At 37.5% G+C, this 6,737-nt stretch overlaps 1 long non-coding RNA gene across 1 annotated transcript; it reads left to right on the forward strand.

The window, feature by feature from the left end:
- Positions 1–257: 257 nt before the first annotated feature.
- LOC138350065 (uncharacterized) lies at positions 258–6,181 on the forward strand. The gene is made up of 2 exons (XR_011222003.1): positions 258–513; positions 5,083–6,181. It is a non-coding gene; the product is annotated as an uncharacterized lncRNA (long non-coding RNA).
- Positions 6,182–6,737: the final 556 nt, after the last annotated feature.

The following is a 6,737-nucleotide window of genomic DNA, read 5'->3' on the forward strand; positions in this document are numbered from 1 at the left end:
TGTGGAAACGACCACAATAAAATTCCCTGGTCAGGGGCAGTCAATCAAGGGATTATATAATTAACTTCTCAAGGCACTTGAACACGAAATTTAATTAATTAATAAATAAATAAATAAATAAATAAATAAATAAATATATATATATATATATATATATATATATATATATATATATATATATATATATATATATATATATATATATATATATATATATATATATTTTATATATATATATATATATATATATATATATATATTTTTTTTTTTTTTTTTTTTGAGATATATACAAGAGTTGTTACATTCTTGTACAGCCACTAGTACGCGTAGCGTTTCGGGCAAGTCCTTAATCCTATGGTCCCTGGAATACGATCCCCTGCCGCGAAGAATCGTTTTTTCATCCAAGTACACATTTTACTGTTGCGTTAAACAGAGGCTACAGTTAAGGAATTGCGCCCAGTAAATCCTCCCCGGCCAGGATACGAACCCATAACAGCGCTCGCGGAACGCCAGGCGAGTGTCTTACCACTACACCACGGAGACTGCAGATATATATATATATGTCGTACCTAGTAGCCTGAATGCACTTCTCAGCCTACTATGCAAGGCCAAATTTGCCTAATAAGCCAAGTTTTCCTGAATTAATATATTTTCTCTATTTTTTTTCTTATGAAATGATAAAGATACCAATTTAATTATGTATGAGGTCAATTTTTTTTATTGGAGTTAAAATTAACGTAGATATATGACCGAACCTAACCAACCCTACCTAACCTAACCTAACCCATCTTTATAGGTTAGGTTAGGTTAGGTAGCCGAAAAAGTTAGGTTAGGTTAGGTTAGGTAGGTTAGGTTCTCGAAAAACAATTAATTCATGAAAACTTAGCTTATTAGGCAAATCGGGCCTTGAATAGTAGGCTGAGAAGTGCGTTCTGGCTACTAGGTACGACATATATATATATATACAACATGTGTAGTGTTATCTACACGTGTTGTAACAACATGTGTAGTGTTATCTACACGTGTTGTAAGATAGTAGACCATCTACCATCTAGGTAGTTGTAAAAATTTAGGTTAGGCTAGGGTAGGTAGGTTAGGTAGTCGAAACACAATTAATTCATGAAAACTTGGCTTATTAATCAAATCGGGCCTTGCATAGTAGGCCGAGAAGTGCGTTCTGGCTACTAGGTACGACATTATATATATATATATATATATATATATATATATATGTCGTACCTAATAGCCAGAACGCACTTCTCAGCCTATTATTCAAGGCCCGATTTGCCTAATAAGCCAAGTTTTCATGAATTAATGTTTTTTCGTCTACCTAACCTACCTAACCTAACCTAACCTAGCTTTTTTTGGCTACCTAACCTAACCTTACCTATAAATATAGGTTAGGTTAGGTTAGGTAGGGTTGGTTAGGTTCGGTCATATATCTACGTTAATTTTAACTCCAATAAAAAAAAAATGACCTCATACATAGAGAAAAGGGTTGCTTTATCATTTCATAAGAAAAAAATTATAGTAAATATATTAATTCAGGAAAACTTGGCTTATTAGGCAAATCGGGCCTTGAATAGTAGGCTGAGAAGTGAGTTCTGGCTACTAGGTACGACATATATATATATATATATATATATATATATATATATATATATATATATATATATATATATATATATATATATTATATATATATATATATATATATATATATATATATATATGCGAACAAGCCTGAATGGTCCCCAGGACAATATGCAACTGAAAACTCACACCCCAGAAGTGACTCGAACCCATACTCCCAGATGCCACGCAACTGGTATGTACAAGACGCCTTAATCCACTTGACCATCACGACCGGACATAATGAGGTGATAGCCGAGGCTATTTGAACCACCCCACCGCCGGCACTCGGATAGTAATCTTGGGCATAGCATTTTACCAAATCACCTCATTCTTTGGGGCACACGTGAGGAACACAAATGCGAACAAGCCTGAATGGTCCCCAGGACAATATGCAACTGAAAACTCACACCCCAGAAGTGACTCGAACCCATACTCCCAGATGCCACGCAACTGGTATGTACAAGACGCCTTAATCCACTTGACCATCACGACCGGACATAATGAGGTGATAGCCGAGGCTATTTGAACCACCCCACCGCCGGCACTCGGATAGTAATCTTCATTATGTCCGGTCGTGATGGTCAAGTGGATTAAGGCGTCTTGTACATACCAGTTGCGTGGCATCTGGGAGTATGGGTTCGAGTCACTTCTGGGGTGTGAGTTTTCAGTTGCATATTGTCCTGGGGACCATTCAGGCTTGTTCGCATTTGTGTTCCTCACGTGTGCCCCAAAGAATGAGGTGATTTGGTAAAATGCTATGCCCAAGATTACTATCCGAGTGCCGGCGGTGGGGTGGTTCAAATAGCCTCGGCTATCACCTCATTATGTCCGGTCGTGATGGTCAAGTGGATTAAGGCGTCTTGTACATACCAGTTGCGTGGCATCTGGGAGTATGGGTTCGAGTCACTTCTGGGGTGTGAGTTTTCAGTTATATATATATATATATATATATATATATATATATATATATATATATATATATATATATATATATATATATATATATGTCGTACCTAGTAGCCAGAACGCACTTCTCAGCCTACTATGCAAGGCCCAATTTGCCTAATAAGCCAAGTTTTCATGAATTAATTGTTTTTTGACTACCTAACCTAACTTTTTCGGTTACCTAACCTAACCTAACCTATAAAGATAGGTTAGGTTAGGTTAGGTAGGGTTGGTTAGGTTTGGTCATATATCTACATTAATTTTAACTCCAATAAAAAAAAATTGACCTCATACATAATGAAATGGGTAGATTTATCATTTCATAAGAAAAAAATAAAGAAAATATATTAATTCATGAAAACTTGGCTTATTAGGCAAATCGGGCCTTGCATAGTAGGCTGAGAAGTGCGTTCTGGCTACTAGGTACGACATATATATATATATATATATATATATATATATATACTGTATATATATATATATATATATATATATATATATATATATATATATATATATTAGTATATTTTGGTAGCAGTCTTTCCTGTAGACATATATTATTAAATATGACCGAAAAAGTAAGATTAATAATTCTAACACAAATTTTCTCAATCTTTCGTACATTTCTTTTCACTGTTGGTGGTAATTCAAAAATCAATTCTCCAAAATTCATTTTATTTCTAGTCTGACGCGACACTTGAGCGCGTTTCGTAAAACTTATTACATTTTCAAATACTGTAAATAAATAAATATAAATATAAATATGTTTATTCAGGTAAGGTACATACATACAAGTGATGTTACATTAATGGATCAATATATAGATAGAGCTAGTACATACAATGCCTAAAGCCACTATTACGCAATGCGTTTCGGGCAGGAAAAACATTAATATCTAGAACTTAATACTACTTAATAAGACTTTGGTTTACACATACACAACTGAATAGAACTTACACATCTTCGATTTGTTTATATTTACATTTGAGTGAGGTGGATGGGGTGAGGTGGTTTTAATAGGGTATTAAATTCATCAACACAAGACAGAACACGAAACAATATGTATTGAATGGAAGTGATTTGTAGAAAGCCTATTGGTCCATATTTCTTGATGCTTCTATATTGGAGCGGAGTCTTGAGGTGGGTAGAATATAGTTGTGCATTAATTGGCTGTTGATTGCTGGTGTTGACTTCTTGATGTGTAGAGCATCGCAGACGTCAAGCCGCCTGCTATCGCTGTACCTATCAATGATTTCTGTGTTGTTTGTTATGATTTCTCTGGTGATGGTCTGGTTGTGAGAAGAAATGGTCACTGCTTGCATCACAAGCGGGGATGTTTCTGGCGGGGGAGAAAGAAACAATTGCGCAGCGCGTCCCGCGGCGTTGCGCGGGCAGTTTGGGGCCGTATAAATACGGGCGCACAATAGGGCTCCGCCTCACTCCGCCTGCCCTCGCCGCTGCCCTCGCAAAATTCCTCGGAAAGATTCCCTCAGTCGCCTGGAAAGAGACCTTGTTGTCTTGCCTATATACTGAGTTCTTTGGGGCTTACAGTCCCCAAGTGGGCATTTAAAGGCATAGACGACGTTGGTCTACTTCAAAGCCTTCTGCTTGGTGTCTGGGGGAGTTTTTCATGAGTAAATTGATAGTTTTTTTAGTTTTATAATAAATTATCAATTGCATTTTCTGATTTTTGTCTGTAGGGATGATGTTCCTATCAACAATATCTTTCAGGACCCTTTTCTCCATTTTATGAGTCGTTGAAAAGAAGTTCCTGTAAAATAGTCTAATAGGGGGTATAAGTGTTTTGTTGGTTGACTCTTCAGAGGTTGCATGGCGTTTCACCTTTCTTTTTATTATGTCTTCAGTGAAACCATTAGAGAAGTCATTGTTGACTAGGACCTGCCTTACCCTACAAAGTTCTTCATCAACTTCTTTCCATCCTGAGCTGTGGCTGAGAGCACGGTCGACGTAAGCGTTGACAACACTCCTCTTGTACCTGTCTGGGCAGTCACTATTGGCATTAAGGCACATTCCTTTGTTTGTTTCCTTGGTGTAGACTGCAGTGTGGAAGCCTCCGCTTCTTTTCGTGACTGTTACACCCAGAAGGGGCAGCTTCCCATTATTCTCCATCTCGTACGTGAAACTCAACACAGAATTCCACTCAAATGCCTCCTTCAGCTGCTGCAGACATCTGGCATCAGGTATCTGTGTAAAAATGTTGTCAACATACCTGCAGTATATGGCAGGTCTCAAGTCCATGTCAACTAAGACCCTCTGCTCGATGGTGCCCATGAAGAAGTTCGCAAACAGGACACCTAGGGGAAAACCCATGGCGACCCCATCTACTTACTTATACATGTGCCCATCTGGGCTCAAGACAGGTGCCTCTTTAGTGCAGGCTAGTAGTAGTTTCCTCAGTATGCTTTCTGGCATGTCAAGAGGAGTGCAAGCCGGGGTCACGATACACTCTGTCTGCTATCATTCCAATTGTTTCGTCCACAGGTACGTTGGTAAATAGCGACTCCACATCCAATGAGGCTCCAATCAATCCTTCCCCAGCCAGGATACGAACCCAGGCCAAAGCACTCACGAAGCACTGGGCGAGTGATTTTAACACTGCGCCATGGGGATTAATGTTCTAACTTCTTTCATTTGTAATATTTACCAGAATTGACCATGGAGATACTCTCTAGTGGCCTCGACGAGGACAAGAAGCTGGCGGCATGCCAAAGGTCCTGCCATTTGTCCTGATGATTTTGCGAGCTGGATTTTGAAAATCAGCAGTGTTTTGGCATTTACGAATTTAATAAATAAATAAATTATATATATATATATATATATATATATATATATATATATATATATATATATATATATATATATATATATATATATATATATATACATACAGTACATATATCACTATAAACTCTTTGATCCAGCAAGGATTCGAACCTATGCCGTCCAGGATCGATCATCGGTGCGGTGGTCACGGTACTGTGTACGTTTAGGGGTGATCCTGGATGGCATGGGTTCGAATCCTGACCGGGTCAAAGAGTTCTTAGTGATATATGGCTTGCGCGTTCATGCAGCTTTCTCACATACATACATACATACATACATACATACATATATATATACCTGCCTACCTTCGGCAGGTATACATACATACATATATATATACCTGCCTACCTTCGGCAGGTAGGCAGTTCCATGGGGGTTATAACTCTGTGGGTGAAAAAGCATCTCCTGTTCTCAGTCCTACATTGTGGCTTGAGCTTGAAACTCCTTGTTCATTTTACAACTGACCTTTTGAAGAAGTCTGGATCAATATCCTCCAAATTGTTCAGTATTGTAAGTTTCCTGAATTTAGTTGAATTTATCTGATCACCACTAACACTCTGGTGGCCTCGATGAGGACAGGAAGCTGGCAGCTTGTCAAAGGTCCCCCCATTTGTTGTGATGTCCTTGACTATTCCTAAATTCTGGTTTGCTTTTTTTTTTACTGCCGCTCTCTCTTGTCCTGCGACTTGAAGTGATTAGCGGATTCTGACTCCAATCTCCCAATCGAGAGAGCACTAAAATAAAATATTATTTTCAATTATCTATTTATTTTAGCAAACAAAAAATCCCTTCCTTTTTAATTTTTATCACTTATTTATTAATAGGTCACTATTATTTTTATTGAGACAATCAACTGGAGCTCTTAGGTGCCTCAAACCAGCGACCAGCAGACTGCCAGCCGTAACCTCTACTTCTGTACCACTCTGACCTTGTGTAAGAGTTATCGTGAGTTTATGTAAGTTACAGGAGGCTGTATTTAGAATTTGTGTAAGAGATATCAGAGTTGATGTAAGAGTTCTGCAAGTCACTTTGTTAACAGCAATGTTGCTGAAGAAAACCTAACATTTCAGCATTTTTACCTATATTAATACAGCATTTTTTGTTTTATTATGGCTGCGTAGTCATTCAACATGACTAATGTTCTGTATTGAACTGCATTAAAATATAAATTTTAAATGGGCTATTACAATTAATGACCCTATAACAATTAAGTACAAATTATCGAATATTGCATAATCATACATAATGAAACTCGTGAAATGAAGCTCCGAGTGATATTTAGAGTAGAAAACACGCTAGTAATAGTTTTTTGA

This window comes from Procambarus clarkii, chromosome 5 (genome assembly GCF_040958095.1).
Source record: "Procambarus clarkii isolate CNS0578487 chromosome 5, FALCON_Pclarkii_2.0, whole genome shotgun sequence".
Lineage (NCBI taxonomy): Eukaryota > Metazoa > Arthropoda > Malacostraca > Decapoda > Cambaridae > Procambarus > Procambarus clarkii.